Here is an 18,386-nt window from a genome sequence, read left to right as displayed (position 1 = left end):
AGGTGAGCTAACTACTAATGGTCTGAATTTATTTATTTCAGTGGATGAACAGTTTTACTTTGTATGATTTTGAAAGTACACTTTCAAAAGAGTTTCTCGAAGTTGATAAACGGAATCTCTGGACTTGCCAATAGTCGTCACTTTAAAATTTTCTCCGAACCCTCATTTTTATATCGGTTTTTCTATGGTGTGCCCAAGGGCACACACTAAGCACTAAAACTTATAAATTTGGGAAATTTTGATTGGCTTACACTCTTTAATAATGATGGCCCCCCTTGCATTTACAACAACCACACCAATCAAATCCCTCCAATTTTATAAATGTTAGTGCTTAGCATGTGCCCTTGGGCACACACTAGACAAACCCTTTTTATATATCTAAGCATGTTTTAGAGCTCTAGCTAAAGGAAGCCCGTCAAGCAGGTATATTGTGTTAGTATATAAGATCCTGGAAAGGGTCATTCTCTAACACCTTGAGGTTTTAGAGTAACTGGTTCCTTAACATGGTATCAGAGCCAGGTTGGCAGAGGACTCAGGTTCGATCCCTGCCACCCCCAATATTCTCACAATTTATAGTGGCACAAATGGCAAATTAATGCTCCAAAGATGAGCGCCCGTGATCCACTCTTCGACCCATAAATGGGCTCTCGAGTGAGGGGGAATAAACTATATAATACATCCTACTACTCTTTTTGCCACTTCTTACCAGGGCATACCCTAAGAGTTCATGCCTAATTACACTCCATGCCACTGAGTCAAATATTGACTGTCCAAAACTTTTCACTGCTTTACTACACGTCAAACGACAAACGCAATTCTTCTTCCCTATTTCAGAAACAAACGAAACTGCAGCTGTAGTACCGTCTGCTTTGCTTCCTTATTTGCTTTGCTGTGATTTCAATTCAAAATTCAAATTCATATCATTCAAACTCATTCAGATCTCATCTCTTTTCATACCGAAGCTCTCTCACCTCACACCTCCACCTGCTCCATGTAAGTGCTCTTCTCTCTCTCCCTCTTTCTGCCCCCTCTCTCCCTCTCTCCGGTTGTCTCTATATCTCTCTCTTTCTGTTTCTTTATGTTTCCATCCGTCTCTCTCTTTCCCTTTCCCTGTCCCTCTTTTTCAGTATGATATATGGTTCGTAGATATTTGACTCCGGCACATATTTTTTTTCTTTTACATATCTGAGTTTTGATGTTGCAGCTGTTTAGTTTATTTTTTAATTTACATCCTCTCATGTATTTATTGATGAACTTGAGGTAATGTTTGTCTGGGAATCTAATTTTGATAGGTGATTTTACTTATATTCACGAAGTGTTTGATAAAATGTGTCATTGAATATTTTACTTTTTTCATTAGTTATAGTGGGTGTGTGTATATATTTTTGTATTCTCATATTTTTATTCTCAATATTTGCAGTCCTAGGTGTACTCGGTGAAGATTTTGGGGGACGTTCAAACTTTGTGTTATTGGATGGAAGGCAAAAAGATGATGGTCAGTAGTGCGACATTGGAGAATTCTGTTTGTTGCAGGTTTGACGAATTTGATGTTACTGCTTTCTTTGTTGTTTCTTCAACATTATTGTTTACCATTTATTATAATGTTTATTCTTTTCCTTGGTTTGCTATTGTTTGTCTGTGCATAAGCATATAGTAGTCATAAATAAGATAACTGGGTAACTATACTAACATTACACATGACTACGATAGATAACAGGGCAACCAAGTGTTCTCTATTATGTGAGTTCAATCTTTCAGGTATTTTATGGTTGTGAGGCAAATGCTGTAACTTTCTTATGTTATGCTTTTGTGCAATTATCTCATCCTCCCTCAGTATCGGATATAACTCACCTGAATTGTTTCAATCACCCTCACTGAAACCCAAAAATATGATACATGTGATTTTTTAATAATGATAAAAATTTAAAGATAGTGGTACTGGTACTTTCTAAATTGTTTGTAATATCAAAATGAATGAAGGTTTTTAGATGTATCTGTAATTGTGTGATTATGCTATTGAACACTGCAGGATTCTATGCGGCTTCTGATGCAACACAAATCTCAGTCCTTACTGATGCCTTCAAGGTATGTACCTTCAATTTTGACTCAGGGAAAATGAGAACGAATTCAGGTTCTTTTATATGTTATTTTATTTAAATCTTGCTGCATACTCACAATTTGAATTCAACTAAAATTTTAAGTTCTCTATCATTTCAAACTGCTCATATGAAAATGAAAGAGGTGTTCTGAACTCTGATTTTAAGTTCTTTATCATTTCAAACTGCTCATATGAATTTGAATTAGATCAATTATGCTACTAAACAAGTTAAACTACTTTGAATTTGCATCACAGTCATACACACAACTGATATCTTACTAATAAACTTAAGCAAATGGCAGCATAGCTTAATTGAGATTTTTTGACTAATCTTTGTAAGTTCATTCTGAATGCAGGTGGCACCTCTGCTGTTTCAAGCATTTTCAACTATGGATGGAAGAGGAACGATATCTCTAGGTTTCCGGGTGAAACCATTGCTCAAGTTCTTCTCCAGTTTCTATGGTGAGGGTGTCAGTGTATATACTTAAAACTTTGGGCGATAATATTTCTTCGTTCATTTGCCTTCCTTGCGAGAACTTATATGTGTGTGTGTGTGTGTGTGTGTGTGTGTGTGTGTGTGTGTGTGTGTGTGATGCCTCTGTAGTGTATATAGATTTGGTGGATCCTAGCAGATATCTATTTTGTGCTGCATCAGTAGTGTTCCTTTAGCTATAGATTGAGTTTTCAATTATACAAATGATTTGGAGTTGTGTTTAAATTTCAGTTGCATGTTTGCTGTTTATAACAGTTTTTAATTTATTAATAAATTGTCCTGTTGTTGATCATCTGTTTGTGTATGACATCCTGACCATTTTTTCATTATTACAAATTAGTTTCTAAGATCAAAATTGTGGGAGCTTCTCACATTTGGTATCTGTTGTATGGAAGTATGGTGTTGGCATTTTTTTGAGGGTTGAATAGGCCTCGGCAGTTTATATTGTTAAAAATGACGTTAATGTGAATAGTTAAGATGCTGGTCGATATGCCATTTATGTTGTTATACAGGCTTGGAAGCTCACAGATCGCAATTGTTGTCACCACTGCCATTTTTCTCACTTTTCTATCCTATTTATATGTATGTTTATGTCAACCCCCCCCCCCCTCTCCGGCATTCATATTTATACAAGCTATGGATATCCGGTTTTAGTTCAATAAAGTCATGCTTTAACATTATTCATGTCGAGGGAGCATTTCTCTCTACATTGTTGCAGGTGACAGGAACTCTGCAGAAACAATTGCTAATGTGCTCACATCAATTCCTCGCATTCCAGTTGAGCTGCTGATTTGGTTAAAGGTTGGGGATTCAAGATTAGAAATTGCCAGTCCAAAATCTGCAATATGTGCAACCATGTTTTTATCAAGCAAAACGTTGCCTGGTTTTAGCAATGAATTATGCTAGATATGCAGCGATGATGGAGATAATTGAGTGCACAGGCTACATCAATTGCTACTTTTATTCTGGCATGAAGGCTCAATATTTGAGGTTTGATGGGCCTATCATTACTAAACTATTTATGAATACTCAGTTGCACAACACACATACAAATATAATGCTTTTTTTTACTACTCAGCTTGCTCATTTTCTTTACATTCATTTTTAGGGCATTTCTTTTCGAGCTTTCTTCTTCATAATCTCCATCTCTCTCTTTCTTCTTTTTTTCATTTTCTCTTAAATTTAAGCAAAACCACTTGACTACTCCATAAATATATATACCTATGTTTTAGGATGCATTGTTCACTATTCCACTCACAGGAAATTGACTCCAAATGTATGAGCATGTGTCTCGGAGTGCATAGTTTTGTACATTTTGAGGAATTTTGTGGGAGTAAGAGAGATAGTAAAAGGAGCACACATTCATATCTATGTTGTTAATGTGAATAGTTAAGATGCTGATCGATCTGTCATTTATGTTGTTAAAAAGGCTTAGAAGCTCTCAGATCCGAAGCCTCTAGCTGGATACTTCGTCATTACTTGCAACTTCCTAACAGACAACAGGCTGGTGGAAGTTTGTGCACAGTACACGCTTACTTAAAAAATGGTGGAAGTTTGTGAAATTTGGTGATATTAGTAGAGGTTAATTCTGTGAATTTTTGTGTGTTACAGGGGAGTGAGTAGTCATCTTCTGATGGCAACATCACCGTCTCTGAATTCTTCGCCTTCTGCTGACCCTCCTATACCACACCTCTCAAGGTGAAATCAGAAATTTAGAGAGTTTCGGTATGTAATTCTATTACTTCTGCTATTAGATTTCTGTTTGATACAGTTTGATTATATGTTGAAATCCATATTATGTCATGAGATATGTTATGCAGGGGGCACTTTGTCAAGTTAAAGGTATTGCTTGGTTGGTTCAAATGCCTAATTGTACTATGAAAAGTGCTTTGGTCTAAAATGAGATTTTGCATGATATTGTTGAAGTGTTGAAACACCAGTATATGGGAGATGGAACAGTACAGGAGGGTGAGAAAAATAAATGAGTCGGGGGGAATGCAGTGGTTGAGGGTTGACAGTTTTGCAGAGTCCAATATTTGGGCTCTGTATGACTCTGTTACTCTCCCCATATCCCCTTATAAAAGTATTATCTATAAGTTGACTATCTCCCTTATTGGTGTGAACTTAGTGGCCTTAGATGTAGTCTGATATGCTTCATCATTCCATTCTCCAATAAGGAGATAGAAATTATTACTCCTAGATTTGATCTTCTTCTCTGATTAGGTGATCGGTTAGGATTGTCATATAGGAGTACAATATATATAATGCACCAAGGCTTTTCGGGGAGCTTCTTATACTGATTTTGTTTTCGCAGCCTTAATCTCAATGGCTGGGGAATGATGATATCTCTTTGTTTTTCTTTGATTTTTATTTACAATATTAGATATTAACAAAATATCTAGCATGTATTTGATGAAGTTCTGAGATAAATTTTTTTTGTTCCTTTTTGCAGGTCTAAAATTTATAAGGTTTCCAGAATTTATAAGCTCAAGTTTGTTCTCTAGGAGGGGCAAACACATTGGGTCGTGCGACAAAGGTTATTGTCATGAACCATATTTCTTCTACTTCCTGCATAAGCTTAGTTCTTCATTTTATTTCTGAATTGTTATTGCATTCCTACTGTTTGATAAAAGCTCTAAGAGAGTTTGTAATCACTTTTGAATTGCATTTACAGCAGTAGTGGCTACTGAATGTTGAAGGAATGATGAAAGTTGTGGATGAGAGCAGGAGAGGTATAAGATAAGTGAATTTGGAGGATTTTGTTTTATGTTCAAGGGTATTCTCTAATTTTTACTGATCATGTATATTTGCAAGTGTACATTTATGTTTTTATGTTTACAAATCAGTGAAAAAATGCTCTAGACACCATAATATGTCTACCTGCCTCTGATTTTCTTTAATTTGAAGAAGAATTTGGTTAATGGTTTGGTAGGCTTTTTAGATTCACATAAATCTTCATATTGAAGTTAAGATGAAACTTTCATTGGAACCTCTTATTTGTTTTTGTCTGATTTCTTATTTGTTAATCATATAATTGCTTTGCAGTAATAGCTACTGGGCCACAAGTAGACTAACCTCAATAGAATAAAGAAATTTCATCGACATAACAAGTTCTATATAGTATAGTGTTTCAGTATCTTTTAATTGTTTCTTTCTTGATGCAATACCAGGGTAATAACATGGTGGTGCATAAAGATTAGAATAAACGTACCCAGTATATTTTGCTTCTACAGTACAGTTTTGGGTGGGTAGGATGTCTGCAGACTTCACCTCCATCTTAGTATTAGTGAGTCTGTTTCCTAAATGACGCCTGGCTCTGTCAATGCCAAACGGTGGTGCCTATGTAACAGTCTGATGCTCTGTACTTCTGTACTTGGTTTATGATAAGATACTGATTGCGGTCACTGTATTTGGCATCATTTGAGAAAATTGAAGCAGCATTGTCAGCTTAAAAAATGTACCATTTTAAACTTGCATGTGAGTGTTAACTATATTTTCTTAATCAATGACTAAGCACATTCATTACAAGTGATAGGGTTGAGGCGACCCAAGTACACACTTTCTGTAGGTTTGCCTGTCCATTCAATTTTCGTGGAAATTTTCTGATTAATATATTGAACTGGATTTTTGCTTAATTTGAGATTCCTAAATATTGGAGCTTTACATATGGGTTTGCAAAAATCAAGATTGATTATTGTTTTGACTCTTGATGCATACATGGACTGATTTGACCTTTATATAATTGAGAAGTACCCTTTGCTAAATTTAACATATTTTGATCTTGGTTCTTCATTTTGTGAATACTAAATACTATAGCCAGCCAGCCAGATCCTTCAATTAATATTGTCAAAGGTGTTTTGGTACATTCTTATGAGTCTAATAATAAATTGCATTGGGCTGGAGTTAATGTTATGCTTACTAAGAACTAGCCAGTTTTTTTCTGCTTTTGATATCATCATCTAACATTAAAAATGATATTGTTTTTCTGTTGGTTTTAATCAATACTCCTTTGGATTGCTTTTTTATTATTGTTTGACAGGCTGAAGTAAATTCAGTTGTAGCTGTGGAACATAACAGTGAACGGTCTAGAGCTGCATTTGTCATTGGTGAAACAAGAATCCTGTGTGAATTTGCTGACATTGCTCCTGATGAGAATTCTTTTGTCCAGAAACAGGATGAGGTGTCCAGCCTAGCCTCTCAATCAAGTATACCTTCTAACTGGTTACGTACTGAAATATTGAAAATGCAGCATCTCTAGAAAATGCATGTTCTGATCAAGCTCAGAACCACATTGTAAATAAATAAAGGTCGGAGATTAGTTAATTAAAATTACTAAAACACAATAATATATATTACACACAAAATTTATTTGTTTACATATTTAATTTAGAAAAAAATTAAATATGATTAGGAAGTAATTTATCGAGAGGAGTTTGGTAGGGATTGAGGAGAAAAGTAATGAGTAAGAATCTATTATGAGTGAGAAAAGGTACAAGAATCCTAATTTTTGTATGTTGGAATTTGATTTGAAGTTATCACTTAGAATATGAGTAATGGTGCTTAAATGGTTGAAATTCTGTTTGTTGCAGGTTTGATGAATTTGATGCTTCTCCATTAACGGTAGAGCCTATTACTTCAGCTGGATATATTCAAATGACCAAGGTGCAAGAGGCAACAATTGCTGCTTGCCTTAAATTTGCTGCTTGCCTTAAAGGTATGTTGACTACTAAATAAACATGTAATATTTTAATATTAACCATCGTGTTTACAAGTATATTTTTATGTGTCCCAATTCTTCCAATATTGTTCATTATTAATGATGTCAAGTTTTATGAAGAGAGGTAGACCAATTGATTTTGTAGGATTTAAATGATTAGAAGCTCGAGATCTTTCTTGCAGTATTTGTTTATGTGGCTGCTGACAGTGTGGTCACTTTGTATAAAATTCGGAAACCAACTACATAAGCAGAGAGAACAGTATAAGAAAAACTGTAAAGATTTATCGAATCAGATATTGCATTCAGACTGTTTTGTATGCTGGTAATGTTCAGAGGGACTAATATATGAGAAGACTTCAATTTGGCCTTGCACGTCTATTAAATAACATCAAAGAGACAAGAACTTTTCAAAATCTCGCATCCTACTACATTGTATGAGGTTATTAATTTTTTAATAACAGAAATATCATTTCGTATAGCATTATAACATCTGAGTTACGTGTACAAAGAAAAAAACATTCAAAATGTGTTCATGTAAACATGCCTATATTATATGCTATGTTATAGGGTAAATAATGGGTGATGAAAGTCCTAGAAAGTGCAAGGGCCTCCCTGTTTCATTGAAGAGAAGCACTCCTAAAGAAGAAAGCAAGAGATATTGCAATGTCAATAACATTTCCCAGGAAATATCATGTATCAAAATTAAATTTTGCTATGTTTCCTTAGGATGATAAAAAAAAAAGGTTATTATTTGGTGTAATGTTAAGGTTTTAGATTGACAACTAAATATTTGATTTGGCACTCTTTGCCTTGGTGGCTTCGGGTAAGTTTGTTTAGCATTCTCTTAACTATTTCTGTTACTTCGCTATCTGGAATGGATAAGTGTAGGAACTATGCCTATATTATTCAGTGTAACAGTTGAAATCTATAAACTGGATTAGGGACTTAAACTTGGCTGTAAGTTGTAACTGTTGCAACTACTTTGTTAAGAATCTCGCATTTTGACTTCTAGAGCTTGCTCTTGGTTTCTCAATCCCTAGCAGATTATAGTCTCCAACTACTTCTACTTGGTGCTATTACCTTGCATAAAAAACTAAATCACTCTATTTTGTTTCTAAGATTATATATCTTTTTTGACTCTATATGTATTGTTAATGAGTACATAAATGAGCAACAACTGTCTTTTTTTATGTATAGTAATTCCTATATTTTTTTTAAAATTTCTATCTTAAATTTCTGGAGCTGCTCACTGATGTTGGCATGAGCTGATGAGCATAATAGATTAGAAAGATTTTCAGGACTCTACAAATTCTTTATTGCTTTTCCTATTTCACATTATTGTTTTCTTTTGCAGCTAATAATTGCAACACAACCGGATCCAGAGCATGGGAATTCGCCAAAAATTGTAACTGAAGATAACATCAAGTTACAGCTGTGTCAAGGTATGTATTCATTTGTAGTATAGTTTTTAAACAAAAATTTATATTTTAGAACTTTTTTTAAATGAGGACTAAATGAAGAATACATCGCCAAGGAAACATTCTAAATTCTAAATTTACATGCATATGATATTTAAGCCTTTTATATTATTTTGATATTTCCATCGGTAAGATCGTGCAAAGAGGTAAATGCTTTTGCTAAAGGTAGTGAAATAATTTGAGATGGGGAGAAATCCTTGCTGGGAGAAAGTGGAATTGAAGAGAGGGATATGGACTGCTAGAGAAGACGAAATCTTGACAAAATTTTATTACCCTTGGGGCCTTATTGCATTTCTTTACCACTTTTTACATTTTATAGAGAAGTTTGTGCATGTTTCTGCGTAGAAGTACATAGAGGACTGCGCGGGTGCGACTGCTGTTGCTGATCTGTCACCTCCATTAGCATGTTCAATACTGCTTCATAGCGTTCAACCAGTTCTTTCTGGTAAAGTTGTGTGAAGTGTTGTGTTAGTTTCAAAGACTTGGAATCATGAATCATAATTGATTTTAAAAAAGGAAAAAGCCACTTTCAAAATATTTTCCATCACAACTATCTTTCAGTTTGTCACAAATTAGCCACTACTGACCGACATAGGCGTTTCTTTTACAGAGGTTGCTGTTGGGGCTGGCTATGCTATTACTTAAGTGGAATTCCTATTTGATTTGTGCTTGGCTATGCTAACCAATTGCAATTTAAAGGGAGTCCGTCTAAGTTATGTCGACTTATGAGAGTAGAAAATATATTAAAGAGTGATGATCCCTGACCATCGATCGCCAGGAGTGGCTAAATAATATTAACAAAAAGGAATGTATCTTAAATTATAATCCAATGCGACCAAATCATATGTAACAAATGTGTGCATATACATGTACTTTGTGGTTGATGTCTTTGGAATTTGCTGCCCAATGTCAACCCTCAGGCACCCTTAGCTCTGTGTTGACATTTAGATTGAAAAATGTAAGCTTTACGTTCGTTAGTTGATATGGAATGGAATTGAAAATTGTGAGTGAAATTTAAGGAAGGAGGACGTGATAGTGAGGAATAAAATGATTGGGATTGCTGTGAAGAGGTTGAGTGAGGTTGTGTGATTGGAATGAAAGTTATGAATGATTGTATGTGTAGTTTTTTCTTAGGAATTTGTACAAATTACATATATTTTAAATTAAGTTGAGCATTTGTATTATCTGGACTGATGCTAATGTAAATGTATTTTGTGTAGATGTGTAAAACCTTTCTTATATGCGCTTTTATTTATAAAGAAAAATCAATCCTTTACAAAGTGAAATTCTTTCTTTGGAAGCAAATTTTCTGTAGAATGAATGAAATATCCTATCCAGACAAATGTATACTTCATACAGATTTGGGCCTCTTATTGGTTCCCTCTTACACCCTTTTTTGTTCAAAAAATCTGTTAAAGCTGATGTAGAATTCACAGAAGTTTTCAAAATGCATAAAGCCTGCACAAAGAACACAAATATTTACTATAGTTGTTGATATGTTTCAAAATTGTCTTCTGAACTTTGAATTATTAATTTCTCGCACTTAGCTTCTGATTGATTCTTCGGGGTAATCAATATATCTTTTACATTTATCATCACTGGATAAAAGTTTTGGTCTAATGATCGACTTTGATACAAAGTACTCAAGCTTCCAATTTTAATTGAGGTCCATCCAGACATGACTCAATTAGCCTGATAAATTATAAACAAAATTTGTCTTCCAGTTATAATCAATAATTTTTATAATAATAAAGTATTATATATTATATTTAAAGTGGATCTAATATATTTTCGTAAAATCAAAATTCTAAATAAATATAAATCTTTAAAAAAACTTGGGATTTTCTACTTCTCAGACGTGACCAATATAACATTCAAAAAGAGAAAGAATTTCAAAACAATTGTTCTACACTTTCTAAGAAGTATCTGTAACTGTAATTGTATATTTTAATTTAGGCAAATGAGACGCACACTTTAAAATATAAATTTATAATTTTTTTCTCAAGATTACATTATCATAAATACACATAGAAGATCATTTATAAGGTTTAACTATGATTCATGTGCCCGTCGACAAAAATGACATACATTATTTATAAATATATTTTACATGATTGAATTTTAAGTTTAAAAAAATGAATGAATTTTATAAATATACAAAATTTATTTAAAATAAAAATCATTAACCATGCGTATTATCATTAAAGATCGAGGTATGGCCGCCAGGCCATGCCGAGAAATTTTTATCGAAAATAAAATATTTATATTGAATAGCTTTTTATTTTAAAAAATATAATATATTCGAGTCATAAGATCATGTTTACATATCATAATTAGATATAATTGATCCATTGAGATTATCTTAAAATAAAATGCTTATTACTTATATGCGAGATATTAATCACAAACAAAAACTAAGATTCAATTTATGAGAAATTAAATAATAAAATCAGTTATTTTAATAATATAAATAAATTTAAGAATTTTATGCTATTATTTTTATAGAATAATGATGATATTTGAATTTATTGTCATTAAAGATCGAGGCATGGCCGTCAGGCCATGCCGAGAAATCTTTTATCGAAAAGAAAATATTTATATTGAATAGTTTCTTATATTTGAAATATATAATGTATTTCAGTCAGAATATAATGTTTACATATCATAATTATATATAATGGGTCCATTAGGATTATATTAAAAGAAAATGCTTATTACTTATATGCGAGATATTAATTACAAGCAAAAACTAAGATTTAATTTATGAGAAATTAAATAATAACACCCGTTATTTTGATAATATAAATAAATTTGATAATTTTATACTATTGTTTTTATAGAATAGTGATGATATTTGAATTTATTATCATTAAAGATCGAGTCGTGGCCGTTAGGTCATGCCGGGAAATCTTTTATCGAAAAGAAGATATTTATATTGAGTAGTTTTTTATATTTGAAAAATATAATATTTTTCAGTCAGAAAATAATGTTTACATATCATAATTAGATATAATAGATATAATGAGGCCATTGAAATTATCTTAAAAGAAAATGCTTATCACTAAAGATCGAGGCATGGCCAGAAATCTTTTATTGAAAAGAAAATATTTATATTGAATAGTTTCTTATATTTGAAAAATATAATGTATTTCAGTAAGAATATAATGTCTACATATCATAATTAGATATAATAGATATAATGTGGCCATTGCGATTATCCTAAAAGAAAATGCTTATCACTAAAGATTAACGGCCATGCCAATAAATCTTTTATCGAAAAGAAAATGTTTATATTGAATAATTTCTTATATTTGAAAAAAATAATGTATTTCAGTTAGAAGATAATGTTTACATATCATAATTGGATATTATTATAGTTTTGAAAAAAAATGTAATAGTTAAAACAATATTATATAATGTATTAGCAAAAATAATACAACAAAAACTTATGATCTCCTTTTTAATATGTGTGTTCGATGGAACGGGAATTTCTGATGAGTATGTTCAATGGAACAGGAACTTTCACAATTTGTTTTGAAAATAACCCAACATATTTATTTGGACCTAAGGATCTATAGTGTGTCTAATCAAAGTAACATTTCATAACAAATTGTTTAATTTATTTGGGCTTAAGGATAAAGAATTTATAATATTTTTTTGGTATTTCCTTTTTTGGATTTCATAAAAAAAATTGACATTGCGACCTACAATCATTTCAGGTTCTAAAAAAAATTGTAATAGTAAAAACTATATTATATAATATATATCTAAAAAAACAACAACAAGCACTTATGATTTAGTTTTTAATAAGTATGATCGATAAATATGTTGCCAAAAAAAATATTTTTTTTGGACAAAAGTTGAATTTTTGTTATGAATATGAACACCTTAAAATAAAAATTATCTTAATAATTAGATTATTATATACTTCAATAATATTATCAAAATAAAAAAATCATCGATTTCCATGCGTAGCGGGCATAAATACTAATGTTCGGAAATGATTCTCACACTGAATCTTGAATCTAGACTCCACTGTTTAGAAGGAAGAATACCTATCTGAATCAGAAGCCCATGACAAAATGAAACAACCCATTAGACTTATTTGGGCCTAAGGATCCACAATTTGAGCCTAAGGATCCACAATTTGGCAGATGAAAGAAACATTTCATAATAAATTGTGTAATTTATTTGGGCCTAAAAATTAAGCATTTATAATATTTTGTTGGTATTTCATTTTATGGATTTCATAACATAAATTAACATTGCCACCTGTAATCATTTAAGCTTTTCAAATAAATGTAATAATACAAAATATATTCTATAATATATTTCGAAAATAAAACAACAAGCACTTATAACACGTGCGGACCAATTATACAACTCAATCTTCAACAATGTTTTGGGCCTGAAAATCCACAAATTGACAGATCAATGTAACTTTGCATAAGAAATTTATTTTAACTATTTGGGCCTAACAATTGAGAATTTAGAAAAAAAATTGCAATATTTCATAGTACAGCCAAATAGTATAGACATTTAATTTTAACAAACAAAATTTCATAAATGAAAAGAATTAAATATTCAATTAATACACAATATATATAATTATAAATATGTCTTCAATGCAGAGAAGAACAACCGTCACATTAAAAAATGTTGGGGGAAGAATATTGCACAGCACCATAGACTTGACATGTAAATAGACTTGACAGTAAACATGCATGAAAAATGAAAAATCAAATCTTACGCTTACTAACTTATCACTATTCAAACATATATTCCATTCTTCTTTTTCTTCTTCTTTTTACAACTTCTTCGGTATATAAATAAATATATGTCAACATCTAATTTTGCAAGTTACAAAATATACATTATCGATAACATAATATGTATTTCATAATTTAAAATAACTTAATTACGTTGAAAGGTACTTCTAACAAATATAATAATTAGAATATACAACAAATTTATTGATATACTAAATTGTTTCAAAGAACGACTACTTTTAGGGAAATGTTGAAATATTTTATTTATACTTTCAAAACTATAGTTCCACGCCAGTAAGTTTTTTCCTCAAGTTTCAAACATTTATTTTGAAAATAAAAAGATTACTAAATGTAGAGGTTTTGAAAGAATACAAACATAAATGCAGAAGTCATAACGTTTAAACTAAATTTCGATGATACTTCTATATCATTTAAATTCAGTAACTTAACATTAATATGTATGTATTTCTAATATGTATGTTCGATGGAACGGGAAATTTCGCAAATTGCTTTGAAAATAACCCAATAAAATTATCTGCGCCTAAGGATCCACATTATGTCAGGTGTAAGTAACATTTCATAATAAATTGTTTAAATTATTTGGGCCTAAGAGAAGAATCAAGAATTTATATTATTTTTTTTGGAATTTGTAATAGCAAAAACGATATTATATAATATATTTTAAAAAAAAACACCAACCAATGATTTTTCTTCGAAAAAACATGAATTTCCTTTATAAATATGAACACCTTAATATATCAAATTATATTAATAGTTAGATTATTATATATTTCAATAATATTAATAAACAAAAAAATCATCGATTTCCCATGCGTAGCGGGCCTAAATACTAGTGTTAGAATATAAGATCCTGGAAAGGGCCATTCTCTAACACCTTTCTTGGAACTCCTCCTTTATGCTTTCCTTTATACTAGCGTTTAACCCGTGCGAAGCATGGGCGATTATATAATTCGTAATTTATTTTCTATAATTTAAATTTTAACATCATTTTATTAGTATTTTAATATTAATGAATTGAACTATAATTAAATTAAATATGCCTGTGGTGTTTTAAATCGGTATAAGATTTGTATTTATTATGAGATATATAGATTTTTAGTGTTGTGATTTATTTAAAACTTGTACTTATAAGAGATATATTTTTAGTCTTATAATTGTTTAAGACTTGTACCTATTAAGAAATAAATTTCTAGTGTGATTTTTTTTTGTTTTTAGCAAGATAATAATAATAATAATATAAGAATGACTAAAAGAACATGACCAAACCAAAAAAACATGAACAAAAAGTAGGATTACAAATTATACCCGTTGGCTTATTATAATATTGTATAGATGTAATATTTATAGGTGAAGGCGGATGCGGAAATGATATGGACATGAGTTTTTATGTTCATGAACAAATATTATATATGAACCTGTAAATGAATATAGTATGTTGACAGAGGAATTTGTTAATCAACAAAGATGAGGTTCGTGGCCGGAATCAAGATCTATGACGGTGGTTTTGGCTGCCGGAGTACGGTGGTTGTGTGTTTGAGGGGTGGCTGAGATCAAGGGAATATATTTATGTTTTCCTTCTCACCACTCTCGATATATCCCCTCGATGTGCCTACGTACCCCTTTATATAGGGGATCAAGCCGTACGTAGTTTTATTGAACCAAGACTCCTAGTTTGATCAGGACTAGGCCTCTTGGTGATAAGATCAATCTTAAGCCAATGGCTTATCTCGGAGAGTCCTACTCCAGTTAGAATTAGTCTTGAGGCTGACTACCTCAGACTCCTAGTCCAAGTATGTCATGGATCCGACGTTATCTCCACTACGAGAGATAACATCTACCACGACTCTTTACACTATGGAGAAATCATCTGGGAGAGCCGTGACCGCTTCCTGAGGTGTAGGGACGCGTCCTCACCTCCCGGTGAGGTCTTCATCATCAAGTAAAGTAAATAAGGAGCCAAGTTACACGATCGCCTCAATCCCCCGATGAGGGCTAACTCACCAGAATACAGGATCCATACATATGATCGGCCTTCATGTTACCCCGGAGGGCCTTCAAGAGCCATGATCACCTCAAACCCCCACACGAGGGTTAACTCGGCAGATAGTAGGATTGAGGATTGTAGATCATGCCCGGATGAGCCCGAGAACTATCAGATGAGCCTGATAACTACCAGATGAGTCTGATAACTAGTCTTCATGTCCCTCGGAAGGGTCGTCTATAAGACATGGTAGGTCTTCCTATCCCCCGGAGGGGTGGTCTTCAATATCCCCCCGGAGCGGTTACACCCCTTCCCATAGAATGGGTCTTCTACATTTCATCCAGCTAGGCTAATATATTTGCAAAATGGATGCGCTCTCAGGAGGACACATCCTTCCGTGAGATGAACACAAGAGGGTGCACTCTCGCTTAAGGAGACAACTACCTTGATAGTTTGATTCATCCACATACCTTTGTTTCCAACTTTGTCGTAGGTGCACATTTACTCCTTATCTGAGTACATAGGCCGAGCCCTTCCGAGGCCGCGCCCTCCCGAGGCCGAGCCCTCCGAGGGCGACACCCTTCCGAGGACCGCACCCTCCGAGGGCGACCCCTTCCAATAGGCCGCGCCCTCCGAGGGCGACACCCTTCCATATAGGCTGAGCCCTTCCGAGATCATCAAATGAGGAGCACTCTTTTGATAAGGGAGGGCTCCGAGGGATGCGCCTACTCCGAGCATGTGACCACTTCATCAGAGGATGCGCCCTCTCCGCGTAGGTGACCACTTCATCAGAGGATGCGCCCTTTCATAGAGGTCAAGCCCTTAGAGGGTCGTGATCTTTCAAATATACTCATAGTCAAATTATGGGCATAACAAGTAGTTTATTGGTTTCAAGTCATATTTATATTGGATATAAGCATTTGCTGTGGGGTTTGTTGTGTGAGGGTGAAGGTTTAAGAACCTAGGAGCTGACTGCTGAGTATGGAACTAATTTGACAAAGCTAGCAGAGAGGTGATTCCACATTTTTAAAACTTCTTAACTTGATGACTGATGTCACTTTCGGAAAATTTTAATTTATTTATTCAGATTGTCTTATTCTTTTTTCATTTTTTAGGCGAAACTTGATCTAGTTATTGGAAGGCAACCACAAATAATTAATGCAGAAGTCCTTGCTCAAAGGATTGCAAATGGCAATGTCCCACCAACATTACTGGGGAAGAAGGTGGGTGGCTAAAAAATTTAGATATATACTCTCAGTATGTGCATAACATGTTCATTTATAGTATATTTGTATTGGAATGTATAGTGTGGTTGATGTTCACTATAATTTTATTTTTTCACATCATATAATATTTCTGTATTTATTTTAACTTACTTTAGATATAAGAGTCCTTTATATCGAAAGTAACAGCACTATCTAATTCTTATTGTCACTGTTATATTCAAGTCATCAGTGGCGAATCCAGTTCCGAAAGTAAGTGGGTCGTACATAATATTTTGTAGTGACGATTAATCGGTTTACGTTAATTCATTGAATTAGTTATGATAAAATCAACTCTAATTTTTTTTATATAGATTAACTTTTTTCAATTTTTTTCACTCAAGTTAGTCTATTTTCCAAACCTAACACAATAATAAACTCTATATCATCTGAATTGTCGGACATTGACAATAATAGTTATATTCATTAGCACTTATGAGAACATGCTTGTGCTTGAACAATATTGAACCAAAATACACATATTCAGCAAGGAGGCCCATAAGTATCTATAAATTACTTGACTGTAAGAGGATTATCATGATAATACATCACAACCAATTGATATCAGAGTAATATTCCACTAGTCAAAGGATATTAATGTGATACCATGCTGGGAGTGGAGCAAAATATATATATATATATATATATATATATATATATATATATATATATATATATATATAAGCTTAATTAGATTCTTGGGTGAGTTTCCTGTCAAACTACCTGATTTTTAACAACGTTTAAACAAAACCTAACACATCAATAAATTCTCAATCATCTGCATCATCAGATAGCTAGAAGAATAATAATATACATTCATGTGTACGAGAACATGCTCGTGACTCGTACAGACAAAAATGCTAGCTTCTAGATAGAATGTAAAAAAACTTAAATCACATGGTACAAAACAGAAAAGGCTTGGATAAACACCAAACAATAACTGCTTTCAAATACGTGGCAATGTGTCTAAATAGTTTTATAAAAAGAACACTGAGCACAAAAAGGCATTAAGAATATGAAAAGTTGAGAATGTAGATTTTTTTAGCCTTTTCGTGGATTAAGCATCTAGTAGAACCAGATTTTACTAACAAAATACAAAAGATTACCACTGATGTTTTTGTTATTACTTTTGAAGAACCTGTTCATAATTCCGTCCTCGCATAATTGAAGACAAGTTATTTATTGCACGTTAGATCGCATACTAATTATAATTCTTAGCTAACAAATGATCACACAAATAAAAATATATAAGCGATACGATCTTGAGAAAAAGTGACATTATTAATATATTAAAAGTGAAGCACAAAAACAACATAAATAAAGTACCAATTGTGGTGAAAAATGCACCTATTAAGTCTTCAACTTGGAGGAGCAAATGCGGAGATCATATACGTATTGATTAATAACTTTTTAAATCTCAAATTTAAACTCTAAACCTGCAAGGGGAAAACCCATCAAACTCTTATACACAATCACTTTGAGAACTGCTTATAATATCAACATCGGCGTACGAAGCACAAGACACAACAATGATTATACCCGATGTACTTACCCGCTAATGATGTAA

At 32.7% G+C, this 18,386-nt stretch overlaps 1 long non-coding RNA gene across 25 annotated transcripts; it reads left to right on the top strand.

Moving 5' to 3' along the window:
- Positions 1-721: 721 nt before the first annotated feature.
- LOC108199337 (uncharacterized) lies at positions 722-9,970 on the top strand. Of its 25 annotated transcripts, none has more exons than XR_010289861.1 (13): positions 733-993; positions 1,421-1,533; positions 2,030-2,085; positions 2,455-3,581; positions 4,021-4,115; positions 4,203-4,316; positions 5,044-5,127; positions 5,269-5,323; positions 6,631-6,796; positions 7,181-7,305; positions 8,663-8,750; positions 9,106-9,231; positions 9,397-9,970. It is a non-coding gene; the product is annotated as an uncharacterized LOC108199337 (long non-coding RNA). The 25 variants fall into 25 exon arrangements; XR_010289858.1 differs by having other exon boundaries at positions 5,266-5,323; XR_010289862.1 differs by having other exon boundaries at positions 734-993; positions 9,135-9,231.
- The last annotated feature ends 8,416 nt before the right edge of the window (positions 9,971-18,386 follow it).

The sequence above is a fragment of the Daucus carota genome, chromosome 3 (genome assembly GCF_001625215.2).
Source record: "Daucus carota subsp. sativus chromosome 3, DH1 v3.0, whole genome shotgun sequence".
Classification (NCBI taxonomy): Eukaryota; Viridiplantae; Streptophyta; class Magnoliopsida; order Apiales; family Apiaceae; genus Daucus; species Daucus carota.
The sequence above is the reverse complement of the archived record's forward strand: the minus strand, read 5'-3'. Positions and strand labels throughout refer to the sequence as shown.